The following is a 27,298-nucleotide window of genomic DNA, read 5'->3' on the forward strand; positions in this document are numbered from 1 at the left end:
GCATGAATAGCTCAGGCTATGTCTTCATTGAAAAAAGAGAGAGCCATCTCAATGTAAAATCCAAGTGGCGACAAGACACAGTTAGTTAGTTTATACCTTGATGTAGCTAGTCAAGGTCAACCTTCTATCTTCCGCCTGGGGTTTACCTTGACTAGCTACATGAGAGTAAAAACTACAGAGCCTTGTCTCCATGACGAAGTGGGTATTCACCCACGAAAGCTTATGCTCCAATACATCTGTTAGTCTTAAAGGTGCCACAGGGCTCTCTGATGCTTTTTACAGATCCAGACTGACACGGCTACCCCTCTGATACTCGTCTCCATGAGAAACTTTCATCTAGATCACTATCGCAATGTAAAACCACTGATTTTTATAATGAGGACAAAGCCTCTACTCATGAGACCCTGTAATAACAAACCAGTGTGCACAAGCATAGCACGTTGAGGTGGGGGGGGGAAATCAGATTTCATTTTCAACCAGACAAGCAATTGCTTTAAGCCTCTGTGAGGAAAAAAAAATGATTTAAATAATGATATAAATGTCTCCACCCCTCAATCCTGGTGCTAAGGCAGAAAGAAGAGAGAGATGGAAAGTGACAATTAGGAAGTATTTCTACATGCGCACGCCTTCCATTGCTGTGCCCTGCAGATTCAGGCTTTGTAAAGTGCTAAGGCAAGTAAGTACTGGGAAGAGGCTAATAAGCAGCGGCATCACAATGGCTTTAAAGAGCTGTCCGGGCCAGCGCTGGCAAAGTGGAGTCAATTGTTCATGGACAATAGAGCTCAGGGAGAGGAGAGCATTTCAGGTCATCCTCAGCATCCTTGCAAGACAAAGAGGGGCCCAGGCCCCTCTTTGAAAGGAGTCTCTGAACAAGATGAGGCAGCCCCACTCATGTTGCCATTTAGCTCTGAGCACTGCCTGCCTGTTGCCCTCACGGATGAGAGGTTGCTGCCATGTCAACTTTTATGGGGCCTGGTCCAGGGTGAGTGTCCATTGTCTTGTCAAGAAATGGCACTTCTCGCATAAAAGCCTTGATTGACAATTGCTAGGAGCCAGCCACACTGCTGTGATCTGTTATGCAACAGGGATCATGGTAACACCAAGGGGAGGAAACAGACCTGAAAAGTGTCTTAAAACTGCAGCTTGTGCTCTGTCTTAACTTCCTGCTGGCACAGTGATCGTGACCCTGGCAAGGCTGTTCTACCTAATTCCCAAGTGCATGGATGGACTGAAGGAGGTGGATTTGGTAGGGTGTGCTCTCAGGTTAACATCCAGCTGAAAACTTGGGGAATAGGTGTCTGTATTTACAGCCTATCACCTCAAATAAAGGACTAATGGTAAAGTTCGTTGGCTCCTTCCGGAGTTACAGTGCTGACTTCAAAGATGGTTTTGCATATGTAATGTAGCAATAGGAGCAGGATCGTGCCCCTAGTTTGGGTTTCATCCTCAGGTTATCAAGTCAGGGTTTAGAGAGTTAGGATGATCCCATGACTAGGGTGTTTAGTCTGGGAATTAACTCCCAGATTCAATTCCCTGCTACAGCTGAGATTTCCTGTGTGCTTTTGGGTATCTCACCTAGGGGCTGATCTTTAAAGGTGTTTAGGTGCTGTGGGGGTGGGACAGATCCCCACCCCAGCCAGGAAGGAGGTAAAGAGCTCCTCTGGGCACAATCACAACCTGTGAGGCTTGGCAAGCCTGGAGATGGGCAGGCCCTTAAAGGGGAGGATCCCTGCTCTCTGAGGGTATATCTACACAGCCCGGGCAGCGAGCCTCCCAGCCGGTGTTGACAGACTTGGGCTAGCGTGCCAAAAATAGCTGTGTCGACAGCGCTTTGAAGCCATGGCTTGGGCTGGACCTCAGGCTCCGAAGACTCAGGAAGGGGATGAGCTTCAGAGCCACAACTCCACAGTGCTGTCTACACAGCTATTTACAGAGCTCTAGCATGAGCACTGCTGGCCAGAGTCTGTCGACCCAGCTGGAAGGCTCCCTGCCACGGGCTGTGTGGAGATACCCAGGAGCAGGACTCCATCTCAGAGCACTCCAGCCCCTGGAAACAGGCGCTGTTGATTGGGGAAACGGTTTGAGTGGCTTGGCTGCCCAGGTCCTCTCAGCAAGGAGAAGGGCTGGTAATTTTCCTGTTTCTTTTCTTTCTTTGGCATCCTGGAGGCCTAGGGCTCTGCTTTTTGTGGGCTGCAGACACATATTGACTTTTTGTTTGGACGACATTAACTGTCCCCTTTCCCCACCCCCCTCAGTGGGGGCAGGCGCCCTGAATAGCACAGCCAGAGGGCTGTGCCCCAGACTCTGAGACAGGACCAGTGCCTGCCCTCTCCCCAAGGGGGCACTGGAGAGGCATAGCTTGCTACAAATGCAGAACATGGGCATTCGCTTCCTAACCCAGCCACACCCGGAAATTAGAGGGAGACTGAAAGCCCGCCTATGAGAGAGTCTAGGTACCCAAGCAACGTGGACCCACAGCAATGGTGCAAGTGGCCGATGGAGAGCCAGTGACAACAGGCAGCCCAGAAACAACAGTTCCAGCAGCAGCTATTGCAACAGTGGGCTGCTCAACAACAGCTACAGATGACCCAACAACAGCAGGTGCTACATGAGATGGCCACCTCGCAGAAAGACCTGCAACAAAACCTGGTTCAGTAGCTACAGACAGGGAAACAGCATTCTGGGACAGCTGGGGGCTGCGGTCTTGAGCCTTGAGCCAGTGCTTTTGTGGGTACCCGTGAAGCTGATGAGGATGGCCCTGAGGCTGTCTTGGCCACTGCCACCCACTCAAAAGTGTTCTCCAGCGCATTGAGCCCTTGTTCTGGCCCCTGACCAGAGTGACCCAGCCCATGCAGCCTACAGAGGGCTTGACCCTGTGACAGCATGGGTTTATGTACTGGTTAAAGCTGCCATCCTGGACTCTTGATATGAGTGAAGAGACACAGCACCACTGCTTCTAGACAGCATGGCCATGGGTAGTGGCCCAAAAGCTGAAGGACCATTGCTGGTGGTGGTCAGAGGAGCAGATTGGAGCTCACATGGCTAAGTTAGTACTAGTCGAGCAGTTCATACACATACTCCCCACTGCAAGATGGGAGTGGGTACTGAGGAAGTGTAATTGATGGAAAACATTGTGGTCACTGAGGAACCCCCAGAGACTGTGGAAGAGGACATCTCGGGACTTAAGAAGCTGACCCAGCCCAACAGGATGCCCAGTCAGGGGAGAACACCCTTTGCTGATCAGGAACAAATATGCTCATCTTCAGCCTCTTGGCAGTTAGGGTGAGTTGCTGCAGCAGGCCACGAAGGGCCTGGCGAAAACCTAACTGTAAGCATGCAGGCTCACCCCTGCGGTGCCTCCTGCTGGTCTCTCAGGGAATTAGCTCGATTTCCAGCCCAGTGTGCCCTCTGCAGGCCAGTGATCCACTACGGCTTGGCCCCCGTGTACCTCCCTGGACTCCGGTGCTCTGTTAGCTAGGGTGCTGCCCCCTTTCTAAAGGTAATAAAGGTAATAATTGGAGATATACCAATCTCCTAGAACTGGAAGGGACCTTGAAAGATCATCGAGTCCAGCCCCCTGCCTTCACTAGCAGGACCAATTTTTGCCCCTGATCCCTAAGTAGCCTCCTCAAGGATTGAACTCACAACCCTGGGTTTAGCAGGCCAATGCTCAAACCACTGAGCTATCCCTCCCCCCCTCTCAGGGTCTCTTCTCCCCGGGAAACCCCCACCCACTATCCCCGCCTTGCCTCAATGTTCGGCTACTGCCAGTCCCCATCTAGCCCCCTGCTCCCTGGGGCAGACTGCAGTGTACGCCATTCATCACTGGCAAAGGGGGGTTTGGACCTGCTGCCTTTGCCTACCTTTGGCTACCCCTTTCTAGCCCCAGTACCTGTCCTGGCCTTTATCAAGGCCGCAGCCCGGGGCTTTCCAGGCTGGAGCTCCCATCCAGCCACAGCCCCCTCCCAGGGCTGTTTTTAACCCCTCTGGACCTGAGCAGGGTGACTACCCTGCTATACTAACCAATGGCGGTTGGACCCAGGCTCCATTACCAAGAAGGGTAGTACAGACTTTGATGCCAGGTTCCCCTACAAGAGGTAACGTCATCATCAGATGAGGGAATGGGCTCAGACCGCAACATAATGAGCCGTTTTTCATATGGGCAGCTGAATGTGTCCAAAGAGAGGGCTCCCAGCTGAAGTGTGAGTATGCCCAGGTACGGACAGCAGACAGCAGAGTGAGGAAGAAAGGACCCGCCAAAATAAACAGTCCCAGTATGGATCAGTGGGATGAAACTGCAAGGTCTGCTGGACCCGTGGTGTTGACTCCCTTGGGTGGGGCAGAAGGGAACCCAGGGAAGACAGACTTCCACCAGTGCATACAGGGGATGTGAAGATCTGTCCCAGCAGACAACACATGCCCTCCCAATGGCTCTAGCCTCAACATTGGCCTCCCCTGTCATCATTGGTCAGGACTGGCAGGGCTTCAGGGAAATTACTCATGAGCTAGGAAGACTGGAGACTGGTCCTGGCATGTGGGACAGGTCCTGGACCCAAAAGATTAGCCAGACTAGGAGAACCAGAGGATCCCCTTAAGGGAAGTTTGTGATCCACAAACAGAGCATCCATCCAGGTCACAGACAGGAGCGGTAATCTGGGCATTGCCATTGCCAGATTTAGAAGGCCTGACTCATGACAGATTTTGTCCACAAACACAGGGGCAACCCAACACTGAGCAGGGCCTATGATCAAATTGCTGCCATGAATGATAAGGTGGTAGAACCCCAGCACCTGCAGCAATGATCCCATTTTGTACTCCAGCTAGTCTTTTTGGTCCAGGACCTACCCCATATGTCGGGACCGGATGACTTTGGTTCCTTGCTAACAAGTTGCTAGGAGGTGCTGTGTTGATAGAGGTGTCCCTTTTTGGAAGGGATATAAAAGTGAAGTCCTAACTGCATCTGGCCGTTAAAGATCCCCTGGCACATTTGTTATATTTAACATTAATACTTCAGTATGGGCCAGAAGTGCTAATCAAGATCAGGCCTCATTTTACTGAGCCCTTAACAAAGCATGAGACAATCCTGACCTGAGCAGCTTACGATCTAAGCTATAATTCTCCCTCCAATGTTAATTGGATATAATGTTCATTTTTACATCCTGTTCCAAACTATCCTGTGGTATTGACATAGCTGTTAAACGGATGATGTGTTCCACCCCTCCCCCCCAACCCTTGAAGTTCCTTTATTTCAGTGGTAAAATGTAGTGTGTAGGAATAGGCTGGTGTCCCTTTAAATAGTTGTGAGCCCTCCAGTGATGCTCATTGTGTTCTCTGTTTTGAGAAGCTGCAAAAAAAAAAAACAGTCCGAGGAGCATATATTCAGACACCTATGTCCCAGCAGCTGCGTGGTGCAGAGGTGGAGGGAAGGCCCCTTTGTGAAATGCCCCACTCCTCCTTTGTGTAGCTAGCTGCTAGTGTGCCCTCTGCAATATATTTACCAACCCAGTGGTTTGTGCAGAAAGAGATTGTGGAGAAGAAGGTGCAGAAGAGACACTATAAGTGGTATGTTTCCTGATGGAAACTGCACAAATTGTGCAAAAAAAAGTGTCCTGAGTGGCAGATACGTGTAGAGTTAGAGAAGGAATCCTTTCTGGCTCATGAAGCAACCGTGCCATGGAGGCTCCTTTACATGCTGCTGCCACTAGCCAGAGGCCCAGAGTATGTAAAACTGCTAAATTTCTTCCAAACTTGTGCACCAAAATTCCCATCTGCTTTAAAATTTATTAATGGTTTCCAGCAACGCCTATGGTGTGCCAGATGCTTTCCTGTGGCAAAGGATATGCAATCTCTGGCTGAAAGGGCTCACAACCTAAAGAATGATGATAATGGATTGGAACTATGGGTCATGTCAATGACAACCGCAGCCTTCTGAGATGTGCAAGATGCACATCTGTGGCTGGGTGACCTGCCCAAGGGAGAGGAAAGGTTGGCTGGCTGTAGAAGCTCCAAATAATTTCAGCAAAACCCAGCTCCTTACTCACAAGCTGTGAAGACAGAAGGGGATGCTACAGTGCTTAATTTGTAAATAAAGAGCTGCCGCAACTCAACCAATTAGGTGCCGGGGCTCAAACAATTTTTTTTACATTCATAACTGATGCAGCAAGCTCAGAGGTGCCGGGGCTATGAACTGCCAAGCCTAGAGTTGCCGGGCTCATCCCTGCAAGTCCAAATTCAAATGAGCACTTTGGCACAATTTTCTTAACAGTGAGGATGATTAACCATTAGAAAAAACTATCAAGAGCAGTGCTGTATTCTTCTACCCTTGTCTCCAGATCAAGATGGGATGCCTTTCTGGAAGAGATGCTTTAGTTATACAGAAGTTGTTGGGCTAAATACCGGGGTAACGGTGACATTTTTATGGCCTGTTTTATACAGGAAGTCAGACTAAATGGTCTAAGAGTGGTGCCTTCTAGCATTGAAACCTGGAGGTTAATTTCACAAAGAATGGTAATGAGCCTATACTTCCCCATTCCTTTCCCTAATGTAGCTTCTATACCACGTGATGGGGTGCTCTGCTGGGTTCTCTCCCTGGGGAGGCTGAGGCGATTCCATTCAGGTGTTTCTTCTAAGGCGGTTGCATTCCCTAAGGCAGATGAGATTCCTAATTATGAATTAAAAGGCCAAAGGTTCACATTGGTTTCTGAATCACTATAAAGCCTTCCAAGCCAAGTGCCATGTGCAGGATGTAGGAGTTGCGGGGGAGGACTGGCTGTGAAAATGATCTTGTGCTCGTCTTCAATAATCGTCATTAAACACATTTCAGCTTTTGTGTGGATTTCAACCATCTCAGATCATTCATCAAAGAAGAATCTTGTGGCCAAACGCCCCTTGAAAAAAATACAATAAAAACAACTCTCAGTTGTTGAGCAGGGAGCCAGGACTAATGAAAGACGAGATACGGGAAGAGTCGTGTGCTTCAAGCACTGTCCTTCATTAATATCTTCAATAAACAAACAGCGGTGCCTGGATAGTACTTTCTCTTACGCACCCACTGTTATCACTTAACTAAATTCCACATGAAAGCACACTTGTCATAAACCATTTCGTCTACTAGCCACAGTTAATATATTAGCGCTCATTTCATTTGCATTTTAATGGCGAGACTACACTTTCAAACAAATGACTGCACTTCATCAAAGAATTACTTCAGTTTGACTGTAATGCTTCTTTCCCATGTGGGAATCATGTGGCGAGAAGCTTGAAACAACCACTCTAGCAGCTCAAACAGAACCATGGGGTTCAAGAATATCAGCCTCACTCTTTATAGTTTAATTTTTAGTAAGGGGAAGAAAAATAGCAACATAAAAATATATCTATGTGATGTCTTTCTTTGTACTGGAGGGTGACATTGATGATGTCATTCCAGTTCGTTTGTTTGTTATTTACACTGACTCCTCTGGTTCACGTAGAATAACTAAGAATTATAGGTGGCCTTGAAGCAAACCTGTGGGAACAAAGCCCTGGGGAATTCTGGATCTAGACAATTCTGATCTCAGCATTGTAGCTCAAGGCCCTTCCCTGTTTTCAAGCTGGCTTCCACAGCAAGTTAATACCCAAAGTCTTTCGACCTTTGACAAGCTAGGTTGGAAGCCAGAGTGCCCAAGTGTGTGGATGTGCTATTCTGATAGCTGCCATCTTGGCTAATGCTAGGGATTGAACTGAAGGCTTCCAGAGCTGAAAAGCTCCGGTGTTCATAGCTTGAACCAAAGAGCCAGGCTCCTATGTTCTGTGGATCAGGCACAGTGGACACCAAACTCACACTGACCAATGGGTTACACTGTCTTCAATGGTTACACAGCCGACTGCTGCAGAGAAGCGTGTGGATCGGACACAGACTTCTCTTAGGGGAGAGTCTGATGATAGAGAATCTCCAGGTTATAGTCAGGAGCAGAGGAATGAGAAATATAATGTAAGGGCCGGATCAGATGATGAACAGTCACATAAAAAAGAATCTGGCACATCAGAAAAAGGCAGGCTAATAAACAGGGACAAGTTTTTAAAGTGCTTGTACACAAATGCCAGAAGTCTAAATAATAAGATGGGTGAACTAGAGTGCCTTGTGATAAAGGAGGATATTGATATAATAGGCATCACAGAAACCTGGTGGACTGAGAGCAATCAATGGGACACAATCATTCCGGGGTACAAAATATATCGGAAGGACAGAACAGGCCGTGCAGGGGGAGGAGTGGCACTATATGTTAAAGAAAGTGTAGATTCAAATGAAGTAAAAATCTTAAGCGAATCCACAGGTTCCATAGAGTCTCTATGGATAGAAATTTCATGCTCTAGTAAAAATATAACATTAGGGATCTATTATCGACCACCTGACCAGGACAGTAATAGTGATGATGAAATGCTAAGGGAAATTAGAGAGGCTATCAAAATTAAGAACCCAATAATAGTGGGGGATTTCAATTATCCCCATATTGACTGGGAACATTTCACTTCAGGACGAAATGCAGAGATAAAATTTCTCGATACTTTAAATGACTGCTTCATGGAGCAGCTGGTACGGGAACCCACAAGGGGCGAGGCGACTCTAGATTTAATCCTGAGTGGAGCGCAGGAGCTGGTCCAAGAGGTAACTATAGCAGGACCGCTTGGAAATAGTGACCATAATACAATAGCATTCAACATCCCTGTGGTGGGAAGAACATCCCAACTGCCTACCACTGTGGCCTTTAATTTCAAAAGGGGGAACTATACAAAAATGAGGGGGTTAGTTAGACAAAAGTTAAAAGGTACATTGACTAAAGTGAAATCCCTGCAAGTTGCGTGGGCCCTTTTTAAAGACACCATAATAGAGGCCCAACTTCAATGTATACCCCAAATTAAGAAAAACTGTAAAAGAACTAAAAAAGAGCCACCGTGGCTTAACCACCATGTAAAAGAAGCAGTGAAAGATAAAAAGACTTCCTTTAAAAAGTGGAAGTCAAATCCTAGTGAGGCAAATAGAAAGGAGCACAAACGCTGCCAACTTAAGTGCAAGAGTGTAATAAGAAAAGCCAAAGAGGAGTTTGAAGAACGGCTAGCCAAAAACTCCAAAGGTAATAACAAAATGTTTTTTAAGTACATCAGAAGCAGGAAGCCTGCTAAACAACCAGTGGGGCCCCTTGATGATGAAAATACAAAAGGAGCGCTTAAAGATGATAAAGTCATTGCGGAGAAACTAAATGGATTCTTTGCCTCAGTCTTCACGGCTGAGGATGTTAGGGAGATTCCCAAACCTGAGCTGGCGTTTGTAGGTGACAAATCTGAGGAACTGTCACAGATTGAAGTATCAGTAGAGGAGGTTTTGGAATTAATTGATAAACTCAACATTAACAAGTCACCGGGACCAGATGGCATTCACCCAAGAGTTCTGAAAGAACTCAAATGTGAAGTTGCGGAACTATTAACTAAGGTTTGTAACCTGTCCTTTAAATCAGCTTCGGTACCCAATGACTGGAAGTTAGCTAATGTAACGCCAATATTTAAAAAGGGCTCTAGGGGTGATCCCGGCAATTACAGACCGGTAAGTCTAACGTCGGTACCGGGCAAATTAGTTGAAACAATAGTAAAGAATAAAATTGTCAGACACATAGAAAAACATAAACTCTTGAGCAATAGTCAACATGGTTTCTGTAAAGGGAAATCGTGTCTTACTAATCTATTAGAGTTCTTTGAAGGGGTCAACAAACATGTGGACAAGGGGGATCCGGTGGACATAGTGTACTTAGATTTCCAGAAAGCCTTTGACAAGGTCCCTCACCAAAGGCTCTTACGTAAATTAAGCTGTCATGGGATAAAAGGAAAGGTCCTTTCATGGATTGAGAACTGGTTAAAGGACAGGGAACAAAGGGTAGGAATTAATGGTAAATTCTCAGAATGGAGAGGGGTAACTAGTGGTGTTCCCCAAGGGTCAGTCCTAGGACCAATCCTATTCAATTTATTCATAAATGATCTGGAGAAAGGGGTAAACAGTGAGGTGGCAAAGTTTGCAGATGATACTAAACTGCTCAAGATAGTTAAGACCAAAGCAGATTGTGAAGAACTTCAAAAAGATCTCACAAAACTAAGTGATTGGGCAACAAAATGGCAAATGAAATTTAATGTGGATAAATGTAAAGTAATGCACATTGGAAAAAATAACCCCAACTATACATACAACATGATGGGGGCTAATTTAGCTACAACGAGTCAGGAAAAAGATCTTGGAGTTATCGTGGATAGTTCTCTGAAGATGTCCACGCAGTGTGCAGAGGCGGTCAAAAAAGCAAACAGGATGTTAGGAATCATTAAAAAGGGGATAGAGAATAAGACTGAGAATATATTATTGCCCTTATATAAATCCATGGTACGCCCACATCTCGAATACTGTGTACAGATGTGGTCTCCTCACCTCAAAAAAGATATTCTAGCACTAGAAAAGGTTCAGAAAAGAGCAACTAAAATGATTAGGGGTTTAGAGAAGGTCCCATATGAGGAAAGATTAAAGAGGCTAGGACTCTTCAGTTTGGAAAAGAGAAGACTAAGGGGGGACATGATAGAGGTATATAAAATCATGAGTGATGTTGAGAAAGTGGATAAGGAAAAGTTATTTACTTATTCACATAATATAAGAACTAGGGGTCACCAAATGAAATTAATAGGCAGCAGGTTTAAAACAAATAAAAGGAAGTTCTTCTTCACGCAGCGCACAGTCAACTTGTGGAACTCCTTACCTGAGGAGGTTGTGAAGGCTAGGACTATAACAATGTTTAAAAGGGGACTGGATAAATTCATGGTGGCTAAGTCCATAAATGGCTATTAGCCAGGATGGGTAAGGAATGGTGTCCCTAGCCTCTGTTCGTCAGAGGATGGAGATGGATGGCAGGAGAGAGATCACTTGATCATTGCCTGTTAGGTTCACTCTCTCTGGGGCACCTGGCATTGGCCACTGTCGGTAGACAGATACTGGGCTAGATGGACCTTTGGTCTGACCCGGTATGGCCTTTCTTATGTTCTTATGTTCTCAGTGTCAGAGAGAGCAGGGTAAACATAAGAGGAACTAAATATGCTATCTGAAAGGGAAGGAGGAGCAGCTTGCAGCTGTCTAATGCAAAATGGCCACCTTACACCATTTAAAAAACCAGATTCCAGCAGAGGAGGCTGGAAGAGTCTCTTTTAAGACAGTGGTCTACCCTGGATGATTCTTGGGGATGAAGTCATCACAGAGGGCCTGATCTATTTCCCTCTGAAGTCAAAAAACAGGGTCCAGGGAAACTGCTTCTAGGGAAGAGGCTGATTTCTCATCTTTTTGAAAGTCAGAGATCAAGAGGGAAGACACTAGGAGTGTCTGAGATAGTTATGGCCTTACATTCGCTGTTTCTGCAGTAATAATCTAGATACGTTTTGAACATCAACTGCTTCCTGTGTTTAAATTTACCATCACAGTTCACACTCACCAATAAGCTCCTAGTGAAAGACACTCAGACTAAACCATTCAACTACTTAGTAGAGCCAGCAGCCCCTGGAGGCCTGAAAGGAAGAGAAGGAAGAACTGCAGGTCTGGCCAGGTGAGACATGATGCTAGAGCAGAGGAAGCAGGTGATCTTGGAAGTCAGGAGTAAGAGTAAAATGCATTGGAAGCTTATGGAGAAAAATTTGCATAGAGCACGGCAGAGCCATAATTAGCTCTAGTTAGAGATGTCAGGGAAAGTGTTGGGGATTGGTCCTGCTTTGAGCAGGGGGTTGGACTAGATGACATCCTGAAGTCCCTTCCAACCCTGATATTCCATGATTCTAACCTTTCTGTGATTCTGTGTTAGCTCCTAATTTTCTGAAGTAGCACATTTACCCATTAGGGAAAAAAGCCCCTGTTTTTAAAATATGAGGTTTTGAACCACCATGCAGAAAAGGGAAACAAACACAGGGAGTTTATGTGCAAGAGGAAAACTTCAGAGCAGGCCGGCATTGTATCTCCAGGTGCTTATTACTAACCCACCGGTGAGTGTGTGTGTTATAGGTCCTGTTTCTGTGTCCAAGCCACAGAGGAGATGAATTTGTTACAGCCACAGTTAAGGAGAGTTGCCTTTTTAGCCCAAGTGCAGCAGTTCATGCTTTCAGCTCTGGAGGTCCCCAGTTTAATCCCCAGTGTGGCAGCCGTTACACATCTACACTGCTTTGGGTGAAACATTGGCTAGAAGTGGCAGGAGTTCAGATTCTCACATAATATTTCAACAACTCGTTTTTCAGCCTAGCTGGAAATTCTTCAAGAACTGCCTTTCTTATGGCATTTCATTGTTTTTGGTCCCAGCCTGATTCCAGAAATACAGAGTAGAAAAGGTAGCCAAACTTTTTCCAGCCTCTAACTTTTCATCTGCAGTTCTGATCTTTCCCAACTGGATTACCCAATGCTGGAGTTTCTTTCTGCTGGATTTGAGGTACTGAAGTCACTTCTTTCTTTGGGTAGGTCTATACTTACCACGCGGGTCGACGTGGAGAGTTCGACTTCTCGGAGTTCGAACTATCGCGTCTAATCAAGACGCGATAGTTCGAACTCCCCACGCGCTCCGGTCGACTCCGGAACTCCACCACCGCGAACGGCGGTGGTGGAGTCGACCTTGGAGCTGCGGACTTCGATCCCGCAGCGTCTGGACGGGTGAGTAGCCCGAACTAAGGTACTTCGACTTCAGCTAAGCTATTCGCGTAGCTGAAGTCGCGTACCTTAGTTCGATCCCCCACCTTAGTGTAGACCAGGCCTTTGTATAATGGCAGTGAAAATCCAGATGGCCATTGCACTGTCCCTAAGCGCTCCTTCACTATCATTCAAATGAAATAAATGGCCAAGCAGATACTGATTATTAGGAGAGGTGCTACCAAACTGCAAAGCTTGGAGCTAGGTTAGGATCTGAAGTTCACTGTAGTTTGGATCTGGTATCTGATTGGGGCCCATTTCTATATGAAAGAAAATTGCAAATGTATCCTTTCCCACAGCACATAGAAATCCTGCTTAATTGCCATTGAGATTATAATAGCTGGAAAAAGCTACAAAACATAAAACCACAGGGGCTGAATAGACAACATCAAATTGCCCTTAAACAAACAGCAGAATAAACTTAAATCAATTTCCAGTTCAAATTGGAACCAAACCGAAGTGTCAGCCTGCATTTGTTGACAGGAATGATGCTGGGATGAATGACACGCTTGTGTACAAAAACATTAATGTGTATTAAACCCTGCATTAAATAAAGACAGGGGAATGTGGAGAGGTAGAGCTATTATTTGCTACACAACCTAGTGATAATGAAGGATGCCGGGAAATAGTAAAGTGTGAAATATTAGCAGAGATAATAGAAATCCCTTGCAGCATTTTTCACCCTTTGTTACAAATTAACATATTGTATTGACAAACTGAATAAGAAGCCTCTAAAAAAACCCTCACCGCCTGTTTGCGGAAGGCCAGTATTGAGGCCTAAGATTTGTGAGTATCTGCTGGACAAACTGGTTATTGATTCAAAACCACTTTATTTTAAAGGGAATTTTTTAGTGCTGGAGAAATGCACCAGGCTGACAGCCTCAGAGGCTGATATGGACCAGGGACAGAATAGGCAGCAGTCCTGTGAGCTTCCTGCATGCCACCGCACCCCGGTGCCCAGCCCTATAGGAGCAGGGTATTACTGGGGATCAGAGGACAGCTCATGTTCCATGCCTGTGGTCAGCTGCCGTCGGTTCTATAGAATGCCAGTAATAATGGTGAGGATTTTTGTGCCGCAGACACCTGACCAATGGGAGCTGGACTCTAATCTTTCAAATCCATTTTACACAGGATGCAGGATAGATGCAGGGAAATAATTACTTTTAGTCACTACTACCGGTGTCTGACAACAAACCAGCTGGTGCTGGTTGACTTGGAGGTTCATGCAAATCTCCCAAAAGTATGGTATCTTGTTCCTTCCACTGTGCCCTCCCTGACGCACCTCTTCTGCCCCTTCCATTCCTTTGCCTGATCCCCTCCCTTTCCCATTCTCTCTCAAAGCCAGGTGCCCGCACCTATGGTCTTCAGGGAGTGATGGGTGGCTACATCCCCATCTTTATGCTTTGTCAGGGCTGCAGGGGTACTAGAAAGGACAGCTGCCTCTATTCTCATTCCACTATGATCTTTGAAGGACAGGAAGTGGCCTGTTTTCCCAACTATCCCTGCCTCCCACTCCCAGGAGGAGATAGGGAAATGCGGCTAAGGATTATGGGTATGTAGTCTAGCTCTGTCCTAGTCCAGCAGCTGCTGCAGTGGGAGGGCTTTCCAACGTCAGCTGCTCCATGGTGGTAGAGATGGCTGTTGAAGGTTAAGCCACTTTCCGTCCTGATGGGTTGTGCAGATAGCAACAAACCCACCTGGCAAAGGTGGAGGATAGGAGCTGCCAATAAGCACCCCCTGAAAGACTGCAGGGAGGAGAAATGTATTCCCATGAGGGAACAGGGCCAGGGCAAAGAGGACCAGCAGCAGGATGGCCAGACAACTTCCCTACGCACTTGACATACATGGCGGGGCCTGAGGGGCACTGAGAGAACTAGCTTTCTGCTGTGCTTGCTTGCTCTTATATACTGATCATTTGAGCCTGTCAGGGTTCTCTCCCCACTCTGAACTGTAGGGTACAGATGTGGGGACCCGCATGAAAGACCCTCTGAGCTTATTTCTACCCGCTTAGGTTAAAAACTCCCCAAGGCACAATTTCTCTCTTATACTTTGGATTCAGTAACGCTGCCACCACCAAGTGATTTAAACAAACATTTAGGGAGGGCCACTTGGAGCCCTACCTTCCCGAAATATCCCCCCAAGTTCCTGCACCCCCTTTCCTGGGGAGGTTTGAGAATAATATCCTCACCAATTGGTACAGGTGAACACAGACCCAAACCCTTGGATCTTAAAACAATGAAAAATCAATCAGGTTCTTAAAAGAAGAATTTTAATTAAAAGGTTAAAGAATTACCTCTGTAAAATTGGGATGGTAAGTACTTTACAGAATAACAAAAGACTCAAGAACACAGAGGATCTCCCCTCTAGGCAAAACCCTAAAGTTACAAAACCAGGGATAAACCTCCCTCTTACACAAAGGAAAACACAAGCCCAAATAAAAGTAAGCTAACGCATTTCCTTGCTAAATACTTACTAACTCTATAGGAGTTGGATTGCTTGCTTCCTTGATCTGACTCTGGCAAGTACACAGAACAGACAGACAAAGCCTCCCTGCCCCCAGATTTGCTCAGGTGCCAGCCAGGTTACTTGAGCTTCTTAACCCTTTACAGGTAAGAGGATTTTGTGCCTCTGGCCAGGAGGGACCCCATAACACTGTATACAGAAAGGTGGTCACCCTTCCCTTTATATTCATGACAGAGCCTCTTTCATGTCTGCTGCTTGAAGCTGTCCGGAGGCCCTGAAAACATCAGTGTCAGGTGTTCAGTGCAGTTTGTAGCAGGACACAGGAGAGAAAGGAGCTCACAATAACCTGTCTTGATTTCCAATGGTAGATTAGTCACAGCCAAATGAGCTGTACCAGCTCAGTAGAGAGGTCGAGGATTGAAGGAGCATGAAGGCTGTGTTACCCTCCCAGCCCTAACAGGGTTGGGGGCCTATCAGGTAGGGGAAGCTTACACTATCATTCTCCATACTGAGAGCCTCCACAGTTCTCAACTGTCACCTTTTATTGGCACGTCCCATCCATTTAGTACAGTATTTTAATGGTTATTCATCACAGTATTTTAATTGTTATACTTGTTAACTTACACTTCAGATATTTCTTAAACACCATCTTTGAATCCTGAAATGTGTTTAAAATAGTTCCTTAGGCATGTCTGGAAAGCTTTGTTCCATGTTCCACCCTGGTTATATGTAATTCCACCAAAGTCTAAGGTGAATATGGTGGATTATATTTATACCATTGAATTCCCTTAGCATTGCTTTGGCTTTTAGTCATGTAATTCCCACAGGATGTTACAAGGATCTGCTGAGCTGAAACACCCGGCAGCACTTTGGAAATCTGCCCTATGGCATTGCAGTGACATGCTGTTTCCTATACACTGTATGAGTTTAGAGCTAATATCCATCTCTTTAGGAGCTGGTGGCTAAAACAACTCCCATCCACCTCCCACATGAAGAACCTTGGAAAAATTCCTTTGCCGTAGCATTTTGCATATATTCAAGGGTCAGTTGCTCTCTGGTTGGGGACTCTGACATATGCAGAAATTTGCCTTGCTATGCTGTGTTTGAATACTACAGCTCCTCCTGGGATTTCTGAGATGGTGTCAGAGCTCAGCATTCACTCCCTCTTGGTTCAGTTGATGTTCCTGATTGGCAACAGCTGGCCCCAGCTCTCTTGCCATGTCTCCTCTTAGACCAGTGATTTTCAAATGCCACCCATCTTCTCCTGAGCTTGACAGGGCAGAGGGAAGACAGGCTGGGAGTGGGTAGCTCATGGATGTTGGGGGAGTTCTCCCACCCTCTCTGCTAGACCGTTCTAGAAGAAATAGACGCACTTTGTTTAAAGCACTGAGGATTGAGACTAACTCTCCGTGAGCTTCGGGGTGGGCATGGAGGGTTGACTTCCTACTTTCGCCCAAGTGAACCCATCCTTTGCATATTCTGCTTTGGTAGTTGGGACTATTGGGGACAAATGTATGGAACAGTTTATGGTAATCCAACAGAGGAAGAAGTACACAGTGAACATCTGATCAATCTGGGGGAAGCTCTTGCTCAGCCTGCATGTATGTCCCTCTCTGTGTGTGATTTGGAATCTGTTATGAGCCTTTCAGAGTAGTAGCCGTGTTAGTCTGTATCCACAAAAAGAATAGGAATACTTGTGGCACCTTAGAGACTAACAAATTTATTGTAGCATAAGCTTTCATGGGCTACAGCTCACTTCATCGGATGCATGTAGTGGAAAATACAGAAGGAAGATATATATATACCCAGGGAACATGAAACAATGGGTGTTACCATACACATTATAAGGAGAGTGATCAGTTAAGGTGAGCTGTTGTCAGCAGAAGAGAAAAATAACTGTTTGTAGTGGTAATGAAAATGGCTCATTTCCAGCACTTGACAAGGAGATATAAGGAACTGGGGGCGGGGGGGAGGGGGAGATAAGCATGGGGAAATAGTTTTACTTTGTGTAATAGCCCATCCACTCCCAGTCTTTATTCAAACCTAATTTAATGGTGTCCAATTTGCAAATTAATTCCAATTCAGCAGTCTCTCGTTGGAGTCTGTTTTTGAAGTTTTTTTGTTGTAATATTGCGACTTTTAGGTCTGTAATCGAGCGGCCAGGGAGGTTGAAGTGTTCTCCAACTGGTTTTTGAATGTTATAATTGACGTCTGATTTGTGTCCATTGTGTCCATAAGAGAAGTTATGAGTTTCTTGCAGTAATCACTTGGCCTGGCTTATGCAGGAGGTCAGACCAGATGATCATGATATGTCCCTTCTGGTCTTTACATCTATGAATCTTCAAATAAATAATTCTACTGGAGGTATAGAAAATGCAAGAAGATGGGTCAAAAGCCCCTTTTCTTTAAAATAAAACCAAGCCCATTGGTTTGAGGGTGGTATTTTATTATCCCAAAAAAAGTAAGGCTACAAAAAATAAACTCAGGTGACAACCACCCCCATTTTGCTTTTGAGCCAGACTTTAATCCTAACAAGGCCTTGGGTTTGAATGATTGCACTGCACTGTCTTTGCATTTAAATGGGAAGATAGCTCACGTTTTATGTGTTGCTTTTATGGGGGTTTCTTTGCATCCTTAATGCCTAACCATTCAATAATACTCCACTTTGCAGGACCCAGGAGACAACCTTCCAAGCAATATTGGTTCTTTTATTTCCAACACAGGAGTAGTTAAGAAACTGTCTACACATCAATGACAAAAATTATTGCAATCTGAACAAGAAATAGGGCGATAAAGATCACACTGGCTGAAAACTTAAAAGAAGCTACAGACAGAACAAGATAAAAAGAAGAAAAATCTCTAACTCTCTCAAATGCAACAATATAGCTAATTGGTACAAATGAGAGATGCTTTAAAAACAGACCTGGAGATTAACTGCAAAATTCTCTTCTTTCTATCATTAGTTCCAGAGGCTCTAAACTCAGTGCTGCTAAGGATCCCTCAGCCCTTTCCAACAAAAGCCTCTCGTTTCTGAGCACTTGTGCTGTGAAAGTGCACGGCTCTGAGCTAAGGCTTGGTGTGTGAAATCTCACTCCTGCAGAAGCATGTTTCTTTATATATTTTGTATACCAACCAAAAACACCCGAGTGGACTCACACTCTGATTATGGTGAACTGATCTGCCACTTCTTAGGATTATAGTAAAAATAGGCGGGAAAGACTTCACATTTCATTGATTCATCCTTCCTAACACATCCTCTTTTGGTAGTCCCTTCTGAGGCTTGGTGGGGCTTGGTTATGAAGTTGGGAAGAATAATTGCCTCCACTGCAGGAATTGCTGGGTGAAGGTCTCTGGCCTGTATTATGCAGGACGTCAGACTAGATGATTGTAATGACCCCTTCGGGCCTTAAAAAAGCATAGGTGAAATTCCAGCGCCATTGAAGTCAATGGCAAAGCTCTCATTGACTTCAGTGGGGTCAGGATTTCAGCTTGTGAATTTATGAATCCTGTTATCAGGGGTAGGATACAGTCCTCCAAGAGACTGTGATATTAAATTGACACACTACACTCAGTCTTCTCCTGATCCACCTCTCTTTACTTCCTTCAATACCTTGTCTTTTGTTTCACCTTGGGGTGCGTCTGGATGGTGTTAAGCTCACTGGGGCAAGGACCATCTTGTTGTTCTGTGTTTGTATAGCGGCTAGCCCAATGGGTTCCTGGTCTATGACTAGGGTGCCTAGGTGCTACAGTAATACATATAAATAATAATAATGGTGAGTCATGGCCTATGGACATTTACAGGTTCAGAGGATTGGTTCAAAGAAGCACTCAGAAGTCCAGAAAGAGCTTTGGAAAGTATCTAAACTATTCTGACCTCTTGGGCCTATCACATGAGACAGGAAATCTTATGTGAATACTTATGCTTGTAAGATTTCTGGTACTCCTTGGAAACAGTAGGGTGAAATCCTGGGCCTCTTGAAGTTGAGTGGAAGCTTTGCCATTGACTTCAGCAGAGCCAAGATTTCACCTTAGGAAAATAACTTTGCTGCGGGAACCAGATAATTCAGACGCAGCTTGAAAATGAAAAATAATAAAGGGGGCAGCAGAACAGGGGAGGAATGATAATTAAACTTTTTATAACCTCAACAAAAGTTGGGGGGAAATTTTGGGGCAAAGATCTGGGTTGCCTCTTATTGCATTCATACATGCTGGTTTGCTCACCCCTAGCAGAGAGTTCAGACATGGTAGAGTTCTTCTCTCTGGGTACATAGAACAGACTTGAGGGAATCTGTTGCCCTAGATGAACAAGTATATGTCTGCCCCTACCACCGGTTCAGCCCTGTGGGTATGATTTGACCTGGGGACACGCACTCTCATGGAAGATTCAGTGAGGGGAGATTGCAGGGCGAATGCCTCAAGCATTATTCTGAAATGGAGATCTCCAAAACAAATGTTTGGCTCAAAGTGTTAGAAATGTTCTGTAATCCTGGATTTGAACATTCCTGATCTTTGAAGGGGTTCAGAATGTGAGCCCCGATTTTGATCCAAATTGTGCAAAAGATCCCCTGTCTTTATAATGGATGAAACCAAAACTCCAGTGGTGAATCTCTAAACTTTGGAGAGCTTGAGACCTGGATCCGGATCCGACTTTTCAGACTTAATGCCTATATTTAGTTGTAATGACGGTTACAACTCATCACCCATCCCTTTTTACTTTTCAGTGAAATCTTAGATCCACTGGGAAACGGACATAAGACTAAAACACTTATAGAAGCAATAAAATACATTGGCAAGTACTTGATCTATACCTTATATGAACATTCCCAACTATAGCTGAAGGGGATTCTGTGCTGGGGTTTCTTTTCTGTTTATGCAACATCAAGGACTCTGTGTATATAAAAGAAATAATATTTGAGCTGACGGACAACAGAAGGTGTGAGTCAATCTTTCTTGTGTATTTTCTTTCAGGAAACAATGAGTATGGTGGCAAAACTGATTATGTGTCTTGCAACAGTTTCCCTTGGGCCTTCACAAGGACTGGAAGCCATGCTGTGATCACAGGTAGAAATATTCCAGTTGACAAAAGGGTGTAGCAGCCTGCTTCCTTTTCTTTTGATCTGATGCTTTTAAGTATGGCAGTGTAAGACATATGTCAGAAATGTATGCCACATGAGCTCACAACCTTCAGGCACTCTGGGGGCAGGGAATCTGTGTGAGACAGTGGTACAGGGAAACAAATGAAACCACAAAGCAACTACGTCGTTGTTCAAGACACAAACTGTGCATTTCTGTTGACAATTGGGCTATTCAGAGCCAAATTCTAATCCCTGCAAACAACCCTTTGCATCGCAGTGAACCTCCACTGAGCTGGGGAAAAGAAATCCTTCCTCCTGACATGGAGCCAGGGTGCAAAGCTCAGGGGCGGCTCTAGCCATTTCGCCGCCCCAAGCATGGTGGCACGCCGCGGGGGTGCTCTGCTGGTCGCCGGTCCCGCGGCTCCGGTGGACCTCCCGCAGACGTGCCTGCGGAGGGTCCACCAAAGCCGCGGGACCAGCGGACCCTCCGCAGGACGTCTGTGGGAGGTCCACCGGAGCCGCCTGCTGCCCTCCCGGTGACCGGCAGAGCACCCCCCGCGGCATGCCGCCCAAGCACGCGCTTGGCGTGCTGGGGCCTGGAGCCGCCTCTGGCAAAGCTGTAGATGTGGCTGCTACTGCAGCCATGGGGCCATAGAAACTAGAGTTGTGTGAATAACAGATATGTTTTGGTTTTCTGGCAATTCAACCAAATTATTATTTCTATTCAAACCAAAACCAATTTTTTTTTCAATATTTTCAGTGAATCGAAACATGGTTTTAAAATGACATTGTTTTGACTGGGTTGAATTAAATGTTTTCTTCTACCTGAAGTGAAACATTTTGTTTCGATTTTGTGCATTTTTAATGGTTTTTTAATTAACAAAAATAAAATTAAATAGAAACATTAAAACACTTTGAAACAAACTCTTGATTCTTTTCAGAATTTTGTTTTTCAACCAAACCAATTTGGCAAAATCAATACAAATGTGGAAAATGTTTCGGTGTTGCTGGATCAGCATATTTTTTACCCAAAATATTGTTTTGGTCATAAAATTATGTCTTGCTCTAATAGGCACAGATATGGCATTTGAAGCACACCATTTACAGGGATTTTGGCCAATGGAAATTCAACTTGAACCTTCAAGTTCTGTTTCACTTGAGTGTGAAACCCTGAGATTTGCATTGTAAATTGCCTTGGGGTTCCTTGGAACTTGGCCCAGTTTTATTCCAACCCTTGCAGAGCTTGACCTGGGTCTTGGCTTGGAAACTAAACTGAAGGTGGGCAAGTCTAACTTGGCCTTGGGTTTCATTGCAGAGCTCTAGCTGCGGACTATAAATCAAATATGTCATAAGTTTACAGAGGATCTGGAATGTGTCTTGCAGATAATAAGGATGCCATTATATAGCCCACACATGGCTGCATGTGTGACAAGGTCATCCCATCTCAGAAAGATACTATAAATTTAATATCCTGATGTTGGAGTCATTAGACTGATCAAAGCATAATAGAGGTTCCCTGTGCAGTTTATTTACCGCCCTAGAGTTCTCTGTCTTCCTTTTAAATCTTCAGTTCTATACTCCAGGAAAGGCCTCAGGCTACTAACTAGCATAAAGTCTAATCCCAAGAGAGACTAAACAGCCTCATCTTCTGCTGAAGGAAGTTGTTGGACCTCAGCATTGACAGATGGAATAGAAGTCACTCTATGCAGAGGGGCAGGACAAGGCCTATGTATTCTTTAGCTGTCTTGAGAGGTCTTAAGAGACTCATAGGCCCTCTGCACAGGGATGAATTTCACCCAGAAGGAGTTTATAACTTTGAAGGTTCAGGTCTTTAGAACGCAATATTGTTCTCAATGAAATCAATGGCAAAACTCCCAGGCCCAGATTCTCAAAGGTATTTAGACACTTAAACTCCACTGATTTCAGTGGGAATTGGGCACCTAAATACCTGAGCCCCAGTGACTTGTGTGAGAACAGGATTATGCGGACAGTTTGGACTTCTTCCCATCTTACTTGATTTCCTGCCGCATTGTTGCAATACCTTTTGCCACTAATATTATTTTGAGCGCCAGCAATTTCCTTGGGAAGCTGGTTTTCATTGACTTAAGTCCATTATTGCACATTCCTCCACCGGCCATCCAAGCCTGTTTCTCCAGGTAGCAGTGAAGTGATGATGGCTGGAAGGTTTGTTCTCTCCTGAACTCTGTTGTGTAGCTGCCCAGCTGCTTCCTGATGACCTAATTCCTCTGCGTTGACTCTTTCAGCAGGAAAGAGGAATAGCAGTTAATAAATTCAGGGTAAAAAGACATTGAATCCACTTCACATTCCTGCACTAACAATTTGAATCTGAAGTCTACTTCTCTCAGTTTTAACCCCACCACAAAGATTTTATTTTATTTATTTATTTATTTTGCGCAATAGCAGGTTTTGGTGTTTGCTGAAACACAAGAGAAAAGCCGCACTGTCCATTATTGCTAGCAACTTTCTGTACTATACCACATCAGAGCAACATGGCAAATACAAATGTTTTAAATGATGCAAGGGACGTTGATGTGTTTGTTTTATTCATAATGGGTCAAGTCCTGCACTTCACACTCAGGCTAAACTCCTGAATTGAGCATGGTCTTCAGGATTTGGCTTAATCACATTACCAGGGGCAAAATGAGGTGCAGTGAACTGATTTGCTAGTCATCTGCCGCTGGAGACCTGTATTCAACTTCTGATTGAGTGAAAAACTGCTTGATGATTTTGCCTGATCCTCTGGTTAAAATTGATCTACTTTGCAAAATCCCCACCCTGTATTGAAACAACTGGGGCTAGATTCTACCATGAATTCAACTGTGCTGCACAAAGTCAGAACAGATCTGGTTTTGGCTTAAGAGAAGTCTATGACAAGTATAATTATTTCCAATCCAAACAAAAATTACCTGAACTTTTGGACAAGGCAGCCGATGTCTTTCCGGGCGGTATCTGAAACCTTAAAACATATGACAGCAAAAATTGTGGCGTAGCTACCACACAGTACTGCTCGAGTAGAGTTCTGGTGGTTTCTCAAACACAAGACAGTGAAGGCTGCTACAGGGCTCACAAACTATTTAAAGGCATACCACACAATTCCTGTATGCGACTGTGGAGAATCAGGCTCGTTAATTGTTTCAGTGTCAAATTCTGTGGTGAATTACACCAGCGTACAAGCGAGTGGAGAGTTAATTTGGATTTACACCAGAGTAACTGAGGGCTGTAATGTGCCCTTCTTTGTGTTTAATAAATAACAAACCAACATTCATCTGTTCTTGATCTTGGGCTCCTTCTGACAATAATTTATACGGTCTCTTTCCTGCTTGGACTGGCTTTATTTTGAGTCTTGATTTGGAACATGGGCTGGAAAGGCCTCATTATTGAAAAACCAACATGAGACTCACCATAAGGCATTACACCGAGGCTGATGTTAAATAGGCATGAAATACGAAGGAGTGATTATTGCATTCCTGCCATGATATTAAAATAGATACTTCAATAATGAATTAGATCTTGAACTCAAAATGCCAATATCAATTTGGGGCCATTTTCTTTCTTTTTATTGCTCTGCAGCTGTGCTTTTCTTGCTCCTAGGGCATCTTTTTAGGACAAGAAGAAATTATTCAGCATTACTCTGTCATCTGGCTAGATCGCTGCCAGCATGCTGTGGCTTTTTGATATATTTGTGTGCTAGCTTGCATGCTGTCCAACTATTAGCAGCACGTTCAACCTCTCCCAAGGCAGCAGGTTGGCAGAACATTTGGAAGGATGCTGTTAAAGTAAAGCTCAGTGCACTTTGGGATGTTCATGCCAAACTGCATACTCAGAAGAAGGCCTAAAATTTAATTAGGTTTGGAAGGATTAGACTTTTATTGGTAAATGTGGATTTCATCCTCCATGCACCAACAAAAAAAAATTCCAATCAAAATTCACAGATAGGAAAAGTAAGAAAAATGCTGCTTGAGAACTTGTTCGAGTTTAATGTAAGGATATTGACTCTGTATATTTTGATATGTGGTATTGACAATTTGTGTTTTGATGGTTATAAAGCTTTAACTTTTTATATTTCAACATCTGTTGACCTTAAATAATTATTGTCTGATCACCTCTCCCATAATTTTGAGCAATTGTGGAAAACTTAAATAGATTTAAAAAAAAAATCTTAAAAATAAACAAAACAAAACAAAAAAAACCCAGCAAAAATATGTTAAGTACATCAGAAGCAGGATGCCAGCCAAATAATCAATTTGGCCACTGGATGATCAAGGTGCTAAAGGAACACTCCAGGTAGACAATACCCTTGCGGAAAAGCTAAATGAATTCTATGCATTGGTATTCACCGCAGAGGATGTGAGGAAGATTGTCACACCTGAGCTATTCATTTTAGGTGACAAGTCTGTCCTACAGAGGTCTCAATAGAAGAGGACAAAATTAACAAATTAAATGGTAATAAGTCACCAGGACAAATGACATTCCCTCAAGAGTTCTGAAGGAACACAAATATAAAACTGCAGAACTACTAACTGTGGTATGTAACCTATTACTTAAATCAGCCTCTGCATCAGATGACTGGAGGATAGCTAATGTAATGCCAATTTTTAAAAATGTCTCAAGAGGCAATCCTTGCAATTACAGGCTGGTAAACCTAACATCAGTACCAGGCAAATTGTTTGAAGCTACAGTAAAGAACAGAATTATCAGACAGATAGATAAACGTGATATGTCAGGGAAGAGTCGACATGGCTTCTGTAAAGGGAAATCATGCCTCACCAATCTATTAGAATTCCTTGAGGGTGTCAACAAGCATGTGGACAAGGGGGATTCAGTTAATATAGAAAGCCTTTGACAATATCCTATACTAAAGGCTTTTATGCAAAATAAGCAGTCCTGGGATGAGAGGGAAGATCCTGTCATGGATCAGTAACTGGTTAAAAGATAGGAAACAAAGGGCAGGAATAAATTGTCAGTTTTCATAGTGGAGAGAGTTAAATAGTGAGGTCTGCCAAGGATGTGTACTGGGACCAGTACTGCTCAATATATTTATAAATGATCTGGAGGAGGGCGTGAACAGTGAGGTGGCAAAGTTTGCAGATGACACAAAATTACTCATGACAATTAAAGCTGACTGCAAAGAGTTAGAAAGGGATCTCACAAAACTGGATGACTGCACAATAAAATGGCAGATGCAATACAATGTAGATAAATGCAAACTAACGCACATTGGAAGACATAATCCCAAATGTACAAACGCAGAATAGGAGATAACTGGCTTGGTAGCAGCACTACTGAGAAGGATCTGGGAGTTGTGTTGGATCACAACCTCAACATGAGTCAACAGTGCGATGTTGTAGCAAAAAAGGAAATGCAATTTTAAGTTGCATCAACAGAGGCATAGGTGATAATATTGCTCTACTCGGCACTGGTTAGGCCTCAGCTGGAGTAGTGTGTCCAATTTTGTTCACCAGTATATAGAAAGGATGTAGAGAAACCAGAAAGGATCCAGAGATGAGTGAAAAAGATGGTCAAAGAGGTGGAATGCAAGCCATATGAGCAAAGACTGAAGGAACTGCATATGTTTGGTTTGGAAAAGAGGAGATTAAGGGAGGACCTGATAGCAGTCTTTTAATACTTGAAAGGCTGCCATAACAAGGTGGAGAAAAGTTGTTCTCTCTTGCCACAGAGGGCAGGACAAGAGGCAATGGGTTCAAATTACAGAATAGCAGATGCATCTTAAATTCTAGGAAAGACTTCCTAACTGTAAGAAGAGTAGGACAATGGAACAGACTGCCTAGGGAGGTTGTGGAAGCTCCTTCACTGGAGGTTTTCAAAAGGAGGCTGTGTAGTCATCTGTCTTGGATGGTTTAGACACAACAAATCCTGCATCTTGGCATGGAGTTAGACTAGATGACCCTTGTGGTCCCTTATAACCCGATGGTTCTGTGATCAGGGACACAGCCCGATACTATGGGTGTCTCTGAACCAGGGCTGTCCCAAGTGGGGGTGTGGTGCCCGGGACATAGGCACCGAGTTTTCTATCTGCCATGGGGTGCTCCCCTCAGCTCTGCCCAGGCGCTACCCCCACTCCACCCCTTCACCCCTCCTCTTCCCGCCCTGCCTCTTCCCTGCCCAGTTCTACCCCCCCCCAAAGTGCGCAGTGTCCTCGCTCCTCTCCCCTGCACCCCCAGCACCTCCAGAGGTGGTGAAACAGCTGATCGGCGGTAGGCGCTGGCAGGGAGAGAGAGGCGCTGATCGATGGGGCCTACAGGAGGGTAGGAGGCGCTGGGGGGGGAGGAGGTTGGTAGGGGGACTCCTCCTTGCCTGCCCTGCCCGCCTCCTCCTCGCACACACCCCCCCGCAGGGTCCATGGCGGTCGCCCCAATTTGCTGTACCCTAGGGACAGCTCTTCTCTGAATCTCTGATTGCTGGAAGCTGGAAGCTGGGACTGGACAACGGGCTGGATCACTCAATAAATTGCCCTGTTCTGTTCATTCCCTCTGAAGCATCTGGCACTGCCCACGGTCGGAAGACAGGATCCTGGGCAAGATGGACCATTGGTCTGACACAGTATGGCCATTCTTATGTTCTTAAGATTGATTGATATTGATATTATCTGTCACAGTTATAAAAATAATAAAAATAAATAAAATAATAATAATAAAAATTGAATTCTGCCAAGCCTAAATACAATGCAGGGGATGCGAACCTGGGCTATGCAGCTTTTAACTCAAGCACTATATTTTCTACCCATTTAATTATTTTTGGAGAGAACTTTATGTTGGCAAACAAAATCCTGTATTTATCTACAAGAAAGGTACAGGAGAGGTAACAGCAACACAAGCTTCTCCCTCCAACACAACACTGCCAGTGTATCTGAGTGCTTACCTGAAAGGACCCTATCTAGGACTGTGCAGAAGACACTCAAAACAACATATTCAGCCTTGGCCTCTCTGGTGTGCCTGTGAAGAAGGAGATGTGGCCTAATGGATACAATAGTAGGCTGGGACTCTAGAGACCTGGGGTC

General features: G+C 44.7%; 1 long non-coding RNA gene across 2 annotated transcripts in view; it reads left to right on the forward strand.

Moving 5' to 3' along the window:
- LOC123346194 overlaps positions 1–27,298 on the forward strand; it is a 152,676-nt gene that overhangs the window by 25,924 nt on the left and 99,454 nt on the right. Inside the window, exon 3 of one of the 2 annotated variants that reach the window (XR_006572939.1) lies at positions 20,153–20,245. The exons of the other annotated variant lie outside the window; for it this stretch is intronic. This is a non-coding gene — a long non-coding RNA (uncharacterized LOC123346194). The remainder of the gene's footprint in view (positions 1–20,152; positions 20,246–27,298) is intronic. 2 annotated transcript variants of the gene reach the window in all.

The sequence above is a fragment of the Mauremys mutica genome, chromosome 12 (assembly GCF_020497125.1).
Source record: "Mauremys mutica isolate MM-2020 ecotype Southern chromosome 12, ASM2049712v1, whole genome shotgun sequence".
In the NCBI taxonomy this organism is placed as follows: Eukaryota; Metazoa; Chordata; order Testudines; family Geoemydidae; genus Mauremys; species Mauremys mutica.